We start from the raw sequence: 18,555 nt of genomic DNA, 5'->3' as shown, positions 1-18,555 counted from the left end.
ACCATGGATCCACCAGCTGACCCCACCTGAGACCCACATCACTGTGGGTACACAAAAGCACTTAACTTCTTGGTCCCCTTGCTCAGTGTCAAGTAGAGTCTGGCTTCAGAATATATTTTTAGTCATAAACTCAGAAGGTTCAATATCTACTTTTAATAATTTTTAAAAGTTAAGTCTATACTCTTCAATAAACAGTCTTGCTTCTCTGTTATTTTCACTTGAGGCTTGTACTTGTCCCTAATTTATGCTTGCCCTGCCATGGAGACATTATTGCTGTTTCTTTAAGACATTCCTTTTGACTGATCTTTGTACTTTTCTATATTCTCTTCTAAATAATAATTTACTTTTCACACACACAGATACCTATACACCTATAATATGAAGTTCCAAACTTGAAGCTTTGGCGGGATTTCTATTTGATTATTTTAAAAAATAAAGGTGCTGTCAGCTTTGTTTGTGGAGAGGGCTTAGAAGCTCTGTTTACTCTGAAAGTAATCACTTCTTGATTCAAACTGCTTCACCAGTAAATAGAATATCTTAGGACATTAATTATATGGGAGAGAAGTCAGCAAGAAGTAGCTGTTACAATCCATTACTGTACAAGAAACACCCAGAGATGGGAGAAAATGTAAAGACAGAGATAATTGTTAGAGCTTGGCTTTGAATGGGATTGGGATGGATAGATTGGAATAGTTTATCTTTCTCCTCCACAATAAACTGAAACACAGGCTGGGAGTGAGCATACAGAAGTGAGCCAGATCCCTCTGGAACACTGCAAACAGAAGCAGAGTCGGGCATCCCTTTAGAAATATTGTGTACATAATATTTTAAAGTTATTTCTTTCCGTTTGTATGGCTGCATAGCTTCCTGTGCAACATTTGGCTTGCTTTATACAAGCCTCCCTGTATACTTGTCCTCTATAAAGCTGAACCAACTGGAGCTCCCTTTATATAAGGACTGATTTGAATAGCATTGTGGCTAGACTTCTTGGAGATCTATACAAAATATTCATCAGTATGGTTTTGGGCCAAGGGCCGGTTCAGGCACCCTCTCCTCTGTCCAGAGAACAATCTGGGGATCTCTTCTTGGACTTGGGATCCCATTTATAATCAAGTCTCTTGTAAACCCTAAAATGACTCCCTTAGTTGAGATATATACTTCCCTGCTCCCATATCCATCCTTCCTCCTTCCTCCCATCCCAATCCCCCCGAGCTTTCCCCATTCCTCCCCTACTCCCTTCTCTCTAACCCTCACCCCTTCCAACAGCCCCCCACCACCACCCCATGCACCCGAGGTTGCCTGGCACTCTTGTCTACTTCCAATCTCCAGTAGGATAACTACATGACTTTCTTCAGGTTCACCTTCTTATTTAGCTTCTCTAGGATCACGAATAATAGGCTCAAAGACCTTTATTTATGGCTAGAATCCACTTATAAGTGAATACATACCATATTCCTCTTTTTGGGTCTGGGTTACCTCACTCAGTAAAGCGTTTCCTATGTCCATCCATTTGCATGCAAAATTCAAGATGTCATTGTTTTTTACCGCTGAGTAAAACTCTAATGTATATATGTTCCACACCTTTTTTTGACCATTCTTCTATTGAGGGGCACCTAGGTTGTTTCCAGGTTCTGGCTATTACAAATAGTGCTGCTATGAACATAGTTGAACAAATGCTTTTGTAGTATGTTAGGGCATCTCTTGGGTATATTCCCAAGAGTGGAATTGCTGGGTCTTGAGGGAGGTTGACTCCCAGTTTCCTGAGAAACCGCCACACTGATTTCCACAGTGGCTGCACAAGTTTGCATTCCCACCACCAACGGATGAGAGTTCCCCTCTCCACATCCTCCCCAGCATAGGCTATCAGTGGTGTTTTTGACTTTAGCTAATCTGACCGGTGTAAAATGGTATCTCATTTCGGTCACCTTCAGGCAGCCCCGAAGCTTGGTGTTACCCAGAAAATTCAGTCTAAGGGCCCCAGGCGTGAGTCCTTTCATTTCACAGACATTAAAATCAAGACACGGAGATACAGTTCTTCGCTCTGACCCATGTCATTAGATTCTGTTGCAGTTGTCCAAAGAGAAGGTCCTGAATCAGATGTTCTGCTCTAGACCCTATCCAAGGGAGAAACGCCAGAGTGCATGTCACAGTCAAAAACACATCCTATCCCACTGTCATCCTCAAGGAGTATTTCATACTAGCCCAGATCTACGTAACAACATACCCATTATCATGTGTTAGAATAGTAAAGTCCTAGGAGGTTTCAGAGAGAGAAGAATGTGAGAGTAGTCAAGGTTTCCATGGTGTTCTGTTTAGAGTGAAATAAAAAAAAAATCTGTAAGCTGAAGCACGCCGTGGTGTAAACCGTACACGTGTTTGTTCCACCACTTGTAGATGACCCTGAGTAGTTACAGGGTGTAGGAATGGGTAGCTATACTCACTGGAGAAATACCCCTCTTATTAGGGGACAAAAGTCTCTGTGACCATGCTGCTCTCTGAAGGAGAACATCAGCTAAAATGAGATAACATCTGGCCTTTTATCCTTGGGGTTCACCCCAGGGAAGAGGTGTATAGCTCTGTTAATCAAGGAAGGAAAAAGGAGGCTTTTGTGGTTTTGTGGTGAAATGGAAACCTTATTGCAGGAGAATGTGGAATGTCATACAGAAAGCAAACAGGAAGGAAATTAAGAGTAGAAATGGGGGGGGGGTAAGTTGTCCATTGAGCAGAGTGAAAACAAGCAAAATGGAAAAATAAAAAGAATGCTCTAAGTCCAAGGGTGGTGGCATGAGACAGGGAGGCACTCTTGTCTCATCTCATCATGGAATTCAGTCTGGTAGGTAGTGCAGGACTCAGAGGACTGATTTCTGGACTTTAAGGATGTAGTTGGATTCAAAGTCATCTCAGAAATTTAAAATTAATTGAAGAGGTCACCCAATCTCCACCCTGGAATCCATACGAATCTCATACTAGTGTTCAGTAATCAGACACTCTACCTTAAATCACAAATGTGAGAAACATTTTACCCAGTGTCTCTCACATTGGGGCTGCATACTCCTTCATCTCCTTACTTTTGTTTTGTTAAACACCCTCTATCAGAAATATCACAGCTCTTAAATAAAAGAAGCAGCCTGTGTAGCAAACATCAAATAATAGTTCATTTTTTTCACCATAACTGGTATGTAATGAGTACTGAAGCCAGTGTGTAGATGGTAAGGTAAACTGGCATGCTAAGGCAAACAGTCTGAGCATATGGTCACAGAAAGTTACTAGGGAGGGATTCATACTGCCTTAGAGCCTACCACAGGGAGTTCCTTAAAAACTCCACTAACACATAGGAACTCCGGAATGACAATTATTTAGCAACTACTTTTCTTGACTTAGCTATGTGATTTTTCTTCTCTCTAAAGACTGCTATTAATTCACACAACTTTCCACAAACCACCAAACGTTCATGAATTTTGGGCTCTTTCCCTTCTCTTCAGAATGTACATGATAATTCAAAACAGACCATTTCAATGTGCTTACTTATGGCACCAAAGTAAATAAATAGTTAAATTTCCTTAAAATCTAGAAAATGTATGACAGAATTTTACAATAAATTTTATTAGATTAACAGCTTTTCTCGTGTCTTCTCGACTGTTCAGCTTGAGAACACACATGGAAACAGCATGGAGTACTTTGATGTGGTTTAATTTGACAATTTTCTGCTCTTTGGTTATACAAAAGTAGAAACTACTCCATGCTAGTGCTGCTAGTATGATGTTGCACCACGTGATCATAGGCTGTTAGCCAGGGCTCCCATTCGGCACACCATAAATGGGCACACACCTATTACTTAACGCGCACCAGGACACTAAGCTATACTGCTTAGGTCAAAAATATCAAATACATTTGTTATATATTCAATCCATATGCCAAAACAAAATGCTGTATTTGACAACACCTGTGCCTGTATTACAAAGCATGGTGGTGCTATGATTGGATGTTCAGGTGTGTTCAGTGGGAGCACTTCACAGAACATGTGACACTATTTACTTTCCTTTAGTGGTTGGCTGTTTGGTTTGTTGACATGCTGATTAATTTGACCCCATATTTCTAATCCTCCTTCCGTATCCCTAAGTAAATATGGAGATCATCAGTGTCTGGCAGCATTCCAAATTTTGTTTTAAAATATGGTATTTGTCTGTATCTGAAATGTTTGTGTGTTCATGTGCATATAGACCAATGATCCAAAGCAAGTGACTTCTTCAATTGTCCCCATCTTTTTGACACAGTCTTTCACTGACCTTGAGTCTCACTGATTGCCTAGCCAGTGAGCTCCAGAGTTCTCTCTGTTTGTGGCCCTTCCCAGTGCTGACATATAGATGTCAATCCTTTTTGTTTTGATAAATTATATACATTTTGTCAGGGAAAGTTCTAAAAGTCCATCCCGCTCTACTTTCATTAGAATCATATTGATTAAAATTTTATAAAATATATCAATCATCAATCACTTATTTAAACTTACATTTATTAAATTTAAAACCTTCTTGTATCAAGCACTTTAATGTGGCTTTGTTATCAAGAATTATATTCTCTAGAAATTAAAATACCAGATTATTATAATTGAATGAAACAGGATTTTGTAAATATTCTTTGATAATTTCATGTACATATATAAGACATTTTGAACAAAAGTACCCATCCACCTCGTTCCTTCAACTCCCACTGTAATCCTTCTTCCTAACCGGGTCGTGTGTGTGCATGTGTATGTATGTGTGTCTATGTGTGTACACATGTGTATACATGTATGTTTGTAAGTTTGTATGTGTGTGCACATGTGTATGTATGAAATTGTGTATATGTGTGTATCTGTATGTGTGTGCATGTCTATACATGTGTGTCTGTGTATTTGTAACTGTATGTATGTGTGTGTATATAATAGTGTGTACGTGTACATATGTCCTGCTGGGTTTTGTTTATTTAGTTTAGATTATTTGCATAATTATTGGTGTGTATTTGTTGGTAGAGGGGAGTTACTCTGTGTAGCATAGGTAGTTATTCAGTAGCTACAACTCTAAAAGAAACATCTTCTCCTATCTTGGTAGCCATTAATGCCTATGGCTCTTCAAACAATTCATTTTTAAAAAATACAATGCAATACACTTAACAAGGTTTCTGTTTTAACCATTAGTAAAGGTATAATTTAGTGTTATGAATCACAATCACAGTGCTGTCTAGGATTTAGAACTATTTCCTAAAATTTTTCATCATGCTATTTAAAAAAAATCTCTGTATTCACCAAATAACAGTCTGTTTCCCTCGTGTGTTGCCTGTGCTTAATACACTCTCTGTACTTATAGAAGTGTCTATTCTAAGTATTACGTAGTAAAAGAATGACAATATTTGTCTTTTGGGTCTGAAAATTCAATTTTAAAAATTTTGAACAACTGCCAAGCCCCTTTCAGGTGGCAGCTTGACACACAATATTACCAGCAGCAATGTATAATGGTCCTACAGTTTTTGTATTTGATTTTAACTTTTTTTTTACTTGGGGTTTATAATAGCTGTCCTAGCAAGTATGAAATAATCTGTGGCTTTTACTTGAATTCGCTTGCAGGTGAGCTTCTTAGCATAATGCAAGGCTCCTTCTGCCCCTTTGCATATTATCTAAGGGGCTACTCAAATCATTTGATCATTTTTTTAAATTGGGTTTGTTCAGTTTCTGTGATTGAGTTCTGGGAATTTTTCATATATCCGGGCATGAAAAGCTTTCAAGATATATAATTTGCAACTATTTTATCACATTTAGTACCTTGTCATTTTGCATTCTTCATAATGTCTTGCAGAAAATTATTCTCAGTTTAACAAAGATTGAGCTGTATATTTTGCTCTTTTTGCTTTTGCCTTTGATGCCATATTAGGAATTAATTGCTATCCAAGGTCATGTAGATGCATCTCTGTGGATTTCTTGTAAAATGTCTTTAGTATTAACTCATGATTCAAACATTGATTCTTTCACTGATAAGTCTATATTGTAAAAGGCAGGAGTCCAAAATAATACAAATGTTATGGAAAAGTTATTTTTCCTTATAAATGGGCTTTACATTCTTGTAAAAATATCAACTGACTAAAACTACAGGTTATAAATCTCACATCACCATCTGTCTACTTATAACCTTACCATGGTATTGATTGCTATAATTTGAAAGTAGGTTTAGAAATTGAAGAGTGTGAATCTTCCAAGTGTGTTCTGCTCCTTTTTAAATTGTTTTGGGTATCCTTTTCCTCTAACAGTTCTGTATGATTTTCTATTTGCACAATGAAGAGTATCAGACTATTCACAAGCATATGTTCAAATAGGTAGATAGAGTTGTGCATTTAAATTTTCAGTAATCTTGCTTTTAATCTGTAAACCCAGGATAAATAAATAAATTTGCATTTATTTACATCATTAAACTTTTTCCATAAATATTTTGTTGTTTTCACTTATGTTTTTGCTGTCTTTATAAACTTTTAAGGATGTACATATTTTTATTGATGCAATTCATTCTTACACAAGCTTACAAGTTATGAAATGCACTCTGACTCTTCTCTCCCACATCTCCTAATTACCCCTGTCCACTCTATCTCCTTCCAACAAAAATTTCTTTCATGTCATATCTTTTCTTAATTTTTTTATTTGTGCTCCACTGTATTTAAGTACTGCTACCTGTGTGATTCTGGGCTTGGAGCTATCACTTGTATCTGGTGGGCTCAGCAGTGGGTACACAGTTCAACCCAGTGTGCCTTTCTGAAACCATCAGAAGCAGCAGTTCAGATGCAAAGAGTATGTCCCACAAGCTTCTCCACCTTGCTTGACAGATTATATTTTTATATTCCTTTTATCCAAAGTTAAATTTATTCTCAGTATTTTCTCAGTTATTTTATTTTTCTTGATGCTATTTTAGATAGAATGCATTATTAATATCCTGTTTTGTTTTTCATTTAGGCTTGGAATCATGGCAGGTTTGAAAGCATAAGGATTGTAGATACTGGTGTTCTAAATAAAGGACATGACAATTTTGTTCATCAGCCTTAATAGTCTTCCTGTGGCTTCCTAAGGGATTTTATATGTAAGATCATATCGTTCACAATGAGAGACACTTTGCTCTCTCTCAAACCTCATCAGGCATCTGCCATTGGTTCCCTTTTGAATAGATTATCTGGTAGGAATATTCTCTGTACTTCTGAAGAGTAGTGGCAGAAGAAGCTAAACTTATCTTAGATTTAACCCAAAGTGGAATATTCCACGTACTATTGAGGACAGGACCAGCTTCTGGATTCTGTAAATGCCCTGCATTGTGTTAGACATTTCACTTCCTTTCTGACTTCCCAAGTGTTCTTACTGTGAAAATGTATTACATTTGTCAAGAGAAAATTTAGAGCCAATTAAAGTTCATTGTCCCTTTGTTTATTCATGTGATTTTTCATACTTATTTCTTTATGTTGAATCTCGCTTGACTGTCTGAAGAACCACTCATCCCTGTCTAATCTGGTTTTCAAATCATCCTAACCTTATCTTTTCAACATTGTGCTTTGGCTTTGGTTATATCATGGACACATACACACAAAAACATACACACAAACACACACACACACACAGAGAGAGAGAGAGAGAGAGAGAGAGAGACAGACAGACAGACAGACAGACAGACAGAGAGGGAGGGAGCATTTATTAACAGAAATGCTAGGTTCTGATAAGGCAGTGAGCCTGGACCTGGTGAATGGCATGATTATTCTGGACCCTTTGTACTAAAAGGAGGGTTGTGTGTGGGGGCGGGGGAGGGGGGAATTCCATTTGATAGAACATGTCAGGACTTTAGAACTCAAGACATGGAATATGCTTTTCACTTCATGTACTCACTAAAAGTATAAGGGGCTGTTTTAAATTACTTTATCAGAAATCAAATTTACAAATTTACATTCTGATGACATGGTAGAGTCCATGAAATGACTCAAAGCCTCTAATCATCTGTGCATAAAAATACCTCAGAAGTAATACATGGTTATTGATATGTAATTTCCTAGCCTTACTAGTTTTTGTAAAAAACTGCTTGTTGTTCATTGTTCTGACATGGTATCTATTCTTTGCTCCTATCCTACTCACTACTCAATAACACTATTGATGAAAAAATCTGTCTGTATTGTGATAACATCTTTATATTGCTAGATCTTAATGTATGTTTTTATATGTATAGATAGTATCTGTCATAGGGCATAACTCCAATATTAAAAAGAGTTTTTAGTTTTCTTAAGAACAATAACATTCTGGTATCACTCACTGACCACATTAATCTAATAACTGACCTGTGAGAGCTTAATGCTTATATGCATTTTCACTAATTTTTAAAAGCACTATTTGGAAAGGAGGTTCTGACACAAACACATTCAAATTATATGTATAATTCCTGTGAAGATATATGAAAAGATTATAATCCACAATCATGGTTTATAGTGGGATTGAAAAGTCAATTGTTAGGCTCTGAAAATTAAACCCCAGGTATTGCATAATAGTGTTGAATCACATTTCACAACTGTCTTTGGTAGAATATACATACCCATTATCTTGTTCCATGTTATCTTGCTTTCTCACAATGTCTCACACAATGTGACTTTTGTTCATATCTGTTTTAAGGGTGCAAAGCTTAGAAATCAAGAGAACTTGGGATAATGTATGAATTTTCACTATCATTTCACTGTATATTAATACCAATTATTAAATTGAAAATGTATTAATTTAGAAATATGTAAAATAAAAATTTTTAAAGAACATGGAGGCAGGACACCCCTAAAACCAATACATGAGATAATAAAAACAGGATGATTTTAATTGTGCAGGCTGAGCAGTTTGCCATTATGTATTTAGAAATATGTATATGTAGTAAGAATTTATGAGAGTGGCCATAAATTTTACAGAGAGCAAGGAGGTTTATATGTCCAAGTCTGGATTAAAGCAAAGGAAGTGGGCAATGCTGTTACTATTATAATCACAACAAATTAAAGAAAAAATTAAAGAAAAGTAAAGGAGAAGTTAAACACACCAAAAGTATGCTGCTATAAGTATAATCATAGGGGACATGGAAACAAGTCACAGCTGAAATAAATTTAATTTCTCTCAGCATGTGCAATGAAATGAAATGCCAGAATGCTTAGAGTTGTTTGCAATAGAAGTCTTTGAAAAGAAATATTCCTGAAGTTATAAAAGCATATGAAACTAAGATTTAAAAAGCAAGGGATGTCTCCGATTGAGGAGGAAGTGTGAGTGTATAGATACAGAAGTAAGGGAACTAGCCTTGTTCTAAGCCAAGTGACAAGAAACTACAACCTCATAAATATTGTAAACTGTTTTGGTTGCCAAAATACAGACCTGTTTGATTTTTCTCAAAATAATGATAGAAGAAAAAACAATGCGTCTACAATGCCAGGTAAAGAATTCTGATAAGTATCTTGTATCATAGTACTCTTAACCAACAGAAAACTTGCTGATGTAACAGAATCAGGGTCAATCTTCATCAAGTCAACACAGTTTATTTTGTCCGAATTAAAAATAAATAGAGAAACATCACAGGTATATCATGGTAATCGTTAAAGTAGAAGAAAAAGCCAAGATTTTTCTCAGTGTGGTCTCAATAATTATTGAGTGAAAGAGGAGACAAGACTGAGAACTCTGGATGAGCTATCATCTAGGTTGGGGGATATCTGTAAATTGTAGTGTGATATTTTTCCTTATTCACAACATAGAAATTAGTTTTAGTTACACTCTCAGCTCTATGGTGGTTTTCTGTAGCCTTGCACATAGCTTAGCACCCATTATCAACTTTTTTTTCTGCTTTCACAGAATCATGTTTTATGCTTTTTTCTGTTTGTTATTTATTCTAAGACAAAGATCTCACCATAGAAAGTCATGGTTGGTTTCAGCTCTCTATCCTGGATGTCTGGGCTGTATGTTGCTGAAATTGCAGAAGTGAACAATGCACTATTTAAATAGTAAAACTCAAAAAAAAAAGATCTCATTCATAAATCCTTAACAATCTATGATAAAATTGAATGTTTAAATTTCTGAGAAAACTTTGGGAATTTTCAAAAACAAAAATAAGCTCACAGAAACGATCTTTATCTATAATGATTTTGTAGCTGGCTGATTATTTAATGGAAACACACTATAATTTAAATTAAAATGATAAAGTTAAAATTCTCCTATAGTAAAATGTATTAGTTTTCAAATTTTGGTAATAGCATAATTCTGAATTTCCTTTTTATATTTAGTACATTTTAAATTTCCTTAGTAAAGAATGCCTTTTGTAATGAATAAAATCTGTGAGAATGAAGAAGTATGTTCGTGTTCATTCCTAGTAAATTTTCGTGTGATTTACTGCACATGGAAATTTTATTGTTGTGTTAAATATTATATAGCTATCTTGGAGAAATAACAAGCAGAAACAGGTGTTTCTTGAAATTGAATGCAAGCACCATATTTTAATGCACAAGTGGCAGCTATGAAAATGTGAATTTAAATCACCTAATATTTAATATTCATTTATAAAGAAAACACACAAATCAACAATATGGTACAACTTTAGGACATGTTAATAATGCTACTTATTGTTGTTCAGTTTCTATTATTTTTTCCATGAATAGCACACAGATATGTATTAATAGCTATGATTTTCAGTTTCATTATAATTCCATTTCCAAAGTCATTTAGCTCATTGTCTAGAAATAGAAAGTTAGCAGAGTTTGAACAGACAATGCTTATGAATAATAGCTCGAAGTCACAGAGAGAGCTTTCAACATACAGTCAATAGCTTGGACAACATTATCTGCACATGATCCATGAGTTCAGGAGCTTGTGCATGGACTGTCCAGCCCCTATGCCTACTGCATTTGAATAGTTTGATATGTAAAGTGTAGTCTAAGACTAAGTGTGTTTCTGATATATTGCAGATTTTGGGGTTTTATTGTTAGCTTCCAAGTAATTTTTTAATTGTGACGTTATTAGGGATTTTGGAAAACTAATTTTCTTGATCATTTTCAGGAACATCACCCAAGGACATGATAGCGAGCTCTTGGAAATGCTTAGAGAATAAAACAAAGTGGCGTTTTCAATATTCCCAATGGCTCTTCTAATAAGGTTCAAATTACCATTTCCATGTATCAGGAAATACTTGGATGACTTATACAGCCGGTCTTTTTTCTCCTGTGATTCAGAAATGCAGTTGATTGTTTCTTCCTAGTTAATATAAAATGAAACTATAATGAGAATCTATTACAAAGCCAATTCCCCAATATTTTTGGAAGTTTACAGTGTGAAGAGATAGAGATATGGAAGTAGTGGCAATGGGAGAGGGGCTAAGACCTCCAAAAACAGTCTCTCTAATAAAAGATTGCAATGAATGATAAGTGAACTAGAATTGATCAATTGCTTTCAGAAGACTAGTGGTTAACAGTGTGTTCATCTATGGTCAGCGCTGCAATAACATGCATCCAGCAATAAAAATGGAAAGGTGTGCTGTAAGAAAGAAGCATTGATTTTGAACTAAGAATAATTTTGGAAAAGTATTTTTGTATATGAAAAATGATAACATGTTTTGTCCAAATAAGAGACTCAATCTAGGTTTGAAGAAAAAAATAAAGTTCTATGCTCTTTCCCCCCTGGTCTTGTGGTTAGTGAGAAACAAGAGCTCTAACTTAGGATGAGGATTGATGGTTGAAGGTAGTGGTTAAGGAGAGAAAGCCATGATCCCTGTTGTGGAAGTAGAAAACGTAGCAGATCAAGAGAGAATGCAGAGTACAAGGGTGAGAGAAGAGGAGCAGTGAGCTGAGCCAAGGCATTCATAGATGTTATCCAATGGATCTCCCATCTCCCAGAGCCCTTCTGTTTTCACTTGACTACCTGGAAATGCCATCAGTGCCCAAGTCTGGACTTGTAGGGAAATGATGCACCTAGACAGAAAAAGTGACCATGACAGATGATATGCAATCACACGCCTCTTGGTCTGGTTCCTTATGAGAGGCAGTCAAGATCGCCTGATGCAATAACATGCTTTAATAATACCCTGAAACAAGTTGAAAGTGGCACACAGGAGAAATTATTGAGGACAAATGCTCCCACAAATGTGTGGGCTGTTCCATCAAGGACAGTGATGCTCACAGAGAATGCAGAAAACCTTGGCTTTTTAAAAAATGCAGACTTTTTAGCAATGTAAACAATAGCAAGCAAAGTTGAAGAGAATTTGAAATTGTTAATTCCAGGAAATGGATTTGATATTTCTTCCCTTGTATATATAGAAGCATAGCTGATTCTATATACAGTTGCATATTCCAAGAATGTGCAATTTCAATATATGTGCAAATACAAAGATGTTTCAGTCATTCAGGAGACATGCTTGCATTAAGAACTGAAGCAGACTTCTGTTTACAGTGTTTTCCTTTGATGCCATCAGAGATGAAAAGCTTACACAATGTCAAATACGTTCCTTACAGATAAACACTTTTCATGGTCTAGTAAATACCCAGAGTCAGGCTTACACTTCTGCCATTACAGTCACCATCACGTGTCCAAGTAAAACTACAAGGAAATTTTGTTAATGAATGAGTGTGCCAGCAGGTGGGACTCTATGTAAGAGTTCATTCTTATGAGAATTTCCAACTGGAAGATGCCCCAATCTTCAAGAATTGCCACATTTACCATTCAGTTTCAGAGTTCATTTCAGCTCTGCTCATCCATTCCTCAGAAATGTTTTCAGTACTCTCTTCAGACAAAACTGTAACATGAGGGGGCCGGCTTGTTGTAGTACCCCACAACCGGCAAGCCCAAGGAAAATCACACACAGGACTCCATAAGGTTATAAACTGATTGGCCCTTAGCTCTGGCTACTTATTAGCTCTTATAACATATATTACCCCATTATCCTTATCTATGTTAGGCACATGGCTCAGTACCTTTTTCAGCTGGGCAGGTTACATGCTGTCTCTTTGGTGGTCTGCGCAGGAATGGCAGAGGGAGCTTCCTAGTATACTCCCAGTCTCTTTGCTTCACCCCTACTTCCTGTCTGGCTTTCCCGCCTATACTGCCTGCCTGGCCAATCAGCGTTTTATTAAAATATGATTGACACATACAGACAATTCTCCCACACCACAAAACTGAATGTAACAGGACTTCAGAGCAGCGAGAATACCTCTGTGGCTCTGAAGTAATATGCAACTGGCAGGGGATAATACCACAAGTTGGCATTTTTTAGATTCCTTCTGTGTGCTAGACTCTGCTTGGTATGCTAACCCAGAGTGAGTTAAGGGCTCAATTCTCTTTGGAAGAAGAAAAGAGAAGAGCATTGATAAGACTGTTGAAATATAAGAAGCAATTAACCAGGTAAAAAAAGGAATAAGCAAATTTAGATGAAAGAAGCAGTGAGTACCTCTGTTTCAGTATTATCATGTGATAACAATGAAAGCTTAGGAGGGAGGTGCTTAGGATGTGTAGGAGAAGATGAAGCAAATGGACTGGCATTAATGATGGAAGAACGGAAGCATTTGGGAAATAAAGATCTGGCCTTCCTCTGGGGGAGATACAAGAGTAAGAGGACTATTTTTATTACTTTAATTCCATCTCTAAAAATCCAAGAAGACATCTATCTCTATCAGCATGTCACATACATGAAAATGGATATCAATAGTAATAATTATGAATTTCATATGCACATTAAGGAGATGGAGACTCCAAAGTTTCTTTTGGTAGAGAATCTCATTTGGCATCCAAAGAAGTTCAATGTCAGGTTGCAGCGTGGTGCACTCTTTAACTGATAGTTGCTGGGAGTTAAAAGACACCTGTTTTTGGTTCATATCCTCATTCAAAAGTGATAATGAGGGATAAAGTAGTTTTTTCACAGGCTGAAAACAGAACTGGAATCCTTTTGAAATCTTCACCAGCTGCTCTTTGTCACGAACACTGAGGACTGGAGAATATAAAGCCGGAAGCCTTATCAACAATAAAAACATATCTACCTGCAGAGATCATGTTCTTGATACTCTGGGGCTAAAAGAAATCCTGGAGCCAGGGGTACTCTTTCATGGCTGCCATTTCAGGAGATGCACCTGGATCATGGCATCCGGTGGGAGACAGTCCAGAAACATGTGCCTTCTCATATTTATATATGAATGCTGTTGTTTTACCAAAGCTGACTTTGAAACACTCCACTAACTCCAGTAAGCCATCAGTCAACACTCTACATGAGCAGTACACAGTACTGGCTTTGTGTGAAGGTGATACTATATCTGGTGTGGTTCTTTCATCAGGATTCAGAAACATGTCCGTCTGAGGATATGCGACTGTTACCCTTGGAATCAAGGAAATGATGTTATCTCTAGAATTTCTAAGATGTGAATGATTACCTTCCCTGAGCAAAATGACAATAGATAGATCTACCCACATGTAACAATAGGCTTCAATCCTGCTAATACAACAATGGCTGTCTATGAACAGAAGGTCCCAGATTCTAGTAGTTTTTCAGCCATGGAGATTGTATGTCTCAGCTGCTCCTCAGTACAAACCGGAACATCGAAGACGCAGGTAGGCCTTACTGCCTGTGAAGAAATGGATTTGCCCGCAAAGTTAGGACAAGTAGGCAAAGAGCAAGCTTACAGTTTCATTGGATTGCAGCAGAAGATGTGACCAAAATTAAAGGTGGGCTTTCTAGCATAAAGATAGGGGTTAAAGACATGTGTCTTCTTCTCTTGGATTTGAAATGGTTTTACCTACTTCAAATTAAGCTAAATTCCCTAGCAGGTGTTTCCTCCACTTTTAGGCTTTAGTTAATTCGAGATGTAGTCAAGTTGACAACTGAGAATAAACATCACAATTCTGTTCCCTGTCTTATCTCATTATTTCATGATTAATTTCTAAATGAAAACAATAACCAGGTCATAACAATGTCTAACCATAATGAAACTATCCCAAGTGCAACTGTAAACACATATATTTAAAATAGGTGGTACTGTCACTTGAGGAACATTTTTTTAGTATCTGAAACTTAAATATAATAACTATTGATATTCTCTTAATTGATGTAATATCATACACTAAAGTAATTGGAAGAAAACACAAATATCTGTACAAATACAATATTAAAATAAAGCAGAACCAATCATGTCCTCTACAATTCTTATTTTTGTAACTGGTTCCATGGCTTGGCTATTATTTATAACTACTTTCCTCTTCTACCCATTTTAAATTTCCTCCACTTTAGGTCTTGTCTCTTTTCCTGGAGGAGTTATCCATACCTTAATTTCTGATATGTCTGTGCTGCCTGGACATATTTGTCATACTGCCTGGATTAGGCTGCTGTAGCTTCCCACTGACTTTTATCATGGAACATGGTAGAACCAGGAAATACCCCAAGCAAACACCCACAATTGAGACATAAATTTCTTAGCTTCGTTTTGGAGAGCAATTCCATTTCCTCATCATAGTCTAGACCAAGAAAACAAACTTTTAGAAATGAGGAAACATTTATGTGTGAATTTTTGTATATATTGAACTTGATTTTTAACCTATAATTTGCTTCTTCATTGTGAAAATATTTTATTTGCTATAATTTATGATTTATAACTTAAAAGATGCTGTATTATAACAATAACTTGGAATCCCTCATCATGATGAATGAAAATAAATTTTACTGATTTAAAACAAAACCAAAACAGGATAATGTTCCAACTTTGACTTCCAAGAATGTCTATATTCTTACAAAATTCACTAGAAGAACCTGGATTTGTAAACTATGGACTCAGTGTGAGCTATGAGACTGGGGTGGAAAAATTTGAGTACATAATGGATATGTAAAGAAAAGGAGGAGACTTGTCATGGAGGTAAGGTAGGAAGGACTTAGGGGAAAATTAACATGAAAGATAATGTATAACTTAAGTTTTAATTTAGTAAAAAATATAGTGGATTAGTAGATAGTCGGAGATTCTGATAAGCATTCTAGAAGAAAACATTTAAGAAAAAAGGAAAGGGAGGAAGGAAGGAGCAAAAGAAGGAAGGGAGGAAGGGAGGGAAGAAGGAAGAAAGAAAAAATGAAGGGAGAGAGGGAGAAAGAAAAGGAAGGAAATAATTGAGGGAATGGGTATAAGTTAATAATATCAAAATTGTTAACCAATTGGCTTATACATTACACAAGGTTGATGAGATAGTCAAAAGATATGTTACAAACAGGGCTTGTTCATATATTCCATAGGAAAAAATTTACAAATCTAAGGAGGCAGCCTGAGTTCAAATATGAGACTGCAAACATATAAATTTCTTGTAATTTATTTTCCAAAAAGGAATATGTGCACATACAACCTTGAGTTTAGCCTCTGCTAATAATGAGGAAGGCCCAGATTGTGTAGAACTGGTTATTGCCAGAAGTAAGAACTGAGTGGGTTGGAAAAATCATTGCCATCCTTAGGTGATATTCATTTCCCATACTGCCTTTTCTTTTCTGTTCATGGACAGTTCTGATGCCTTCAGTTTGCAGACCTTAATTGCAGTCTTGACTTTGTTTCAATACCCTTTGTCTTTCTTCCTGTATCACCCTTCCTGTTTCTCTCCATGCCTCTTACACATATCCCAAACTCACTGATTCTGCCTGAGCTCACTACTGCTTCTGTCAATCCAGAGATTTTGTAGCTGTTTTCTTAAAGATATGGAAGCTTGAATTAGAACTACAAATAGAAGCAAAGATAGAGGTTTGGAGCATTGTAGTGAAATAATGGGACTATAATAATAGATTCACTTGTTGTGAGGCAAACTCCTGTAGCTATATTTACAAATGCCCAACACAAAAGCAGGGAATACCATGTTAAATCTATAGATGGTGCTTTCTTGAAGTTATTTTATAAACTAACTATTCAATAACACATGACTGCCTGATGTATAAGTGAAGAATTTAAGCATAAACTAATTTTGCCACATCCTTTTCAAGATTTTGAATATATTTTAAGTTTTTCTATTAATTACATATTATCAAGCAATAGTAAATGCCTGGACATCAACAGTATGGACTAAAATTCAATTTAATCCCCAGAACCTTGTAATTCAGACACCACGTGCAAGCTTGGGGTGGGCCAAAATTACTTGTAAATTCTGTGCATATTGAATAAATTGTGACTTTTCAACAGCTCTCTATCCCCAGGTTGTATGATTTCTTAGCATGATATGCAGAACTATTTTAAAGATTTCTGTCATATTATGGCAGGCTTGATTTGCAAATAAACCAAGAGCAGATGTGTAGACAAAATCAAGAAATCCAAAAAACTTACTTCATGAAATTTAGCAGAAAATAACAAAGCAAAATTAAAATACATTCATAGCAAATTAACTAATACCTAAATCCCCTGGTGGAGCTGTCCTCCAAAGACATCCAAAGTCAGAAAATGTAGGAATGTTTCTCTTCAAGATCTGATACTTCCTTGCGAAGCACACAAGGAGTCAGTCATACCATGCTGGTGAAGTCTTTAGCTAGTCCTGATGCTGAAAAATTGGGATTAATAAACACCCTACAGTCCAATTAATCATCTGTTCTTTAGGGAATCCACTGAAGGTATCCAAACTCACATTTTACCAAGGCATGCTTACCAATGAGGAAATTCCATATGGATTTGTGATTGTGACAGGAACTGGTTATGTATATGTATAGGAATGTGTATAGATATATATGTGTATGTGTATAGAAATGTATATGCAAAGAGCCATGTGAATGTAAAATACATATATCTGTATAGATATAAATATATGTGTACAGACATGTTTGAAAGTGTATTGATACATATGTTTGTATATTATGTATGTGTATAAATAGACATATATAGGAGAATAGGCCATATTATTTTTTATTAAATTACTACTAACTACATATAACTGCGGAGGAAACTTTTTGACAGTACTTAACAATTACATAAACACAATTTTAGGAATGTTAATTTACAAAATGTTAGGATGCTCAATCAAGAAAACCAAAAAATATACTTCATGAAACTAAACAGAGAAATAACAGAGCAAAACCAAAATGCACTGTATCATCAAATTCAACGATTACTAGATATAACTATCAGATTGTATCTGGCTGAAAAGTGTTTGTTTTCCCCCATACTTAAAAGAAACATAAAGATTAAAAACACGGTTTTCATCTTCCCCTGTTGTATTTCCAAATCTGCAAGCACAAGGCAGAACAGGCACTGTTGAGAGACCCTGAGGTGGCTCTCTGCCACGGGTTTCCCTCTAGGCTGGTCAGAGAGTGCCAAGCAGGATTGGCTATACCTCATTAATGCATTTTTACCCAAAGAGTGGTGACCCAACAGGGGTCTACTGATCATAAACACATCAAGCTGACAAGTCTGCAGCCAATGCCCATTACATTGAGAGTACCTTCTGCCTCCTAGGTAGCAATGTACTTTGAAAATCTGGGCCAGGAGGCCTTTTGTGGATCTGCATGCATCCTGGGGCTACCCTGAACCAGATTGCTAACACATGTCTGTGCCCAAAGTCTCAGCTGCTGTATG

The sequence above is a fragment of the Myodes glareolus genome, chromosome 13 (genome assembly GCF_982192425.1).
Source record: "Myodes glareolus chromosome 13, mMyoGla1.1, whole genome shotgun sequence".
Classification (NCBI taxonomy): Eukaryota; Metazoa; Chordata; class Mammalia; order Rodentia; family Cricetidae; genus Myodes; species Myodes glareolus.
This window is presented reverse-complemented; position numbering follows the sequence as displayed.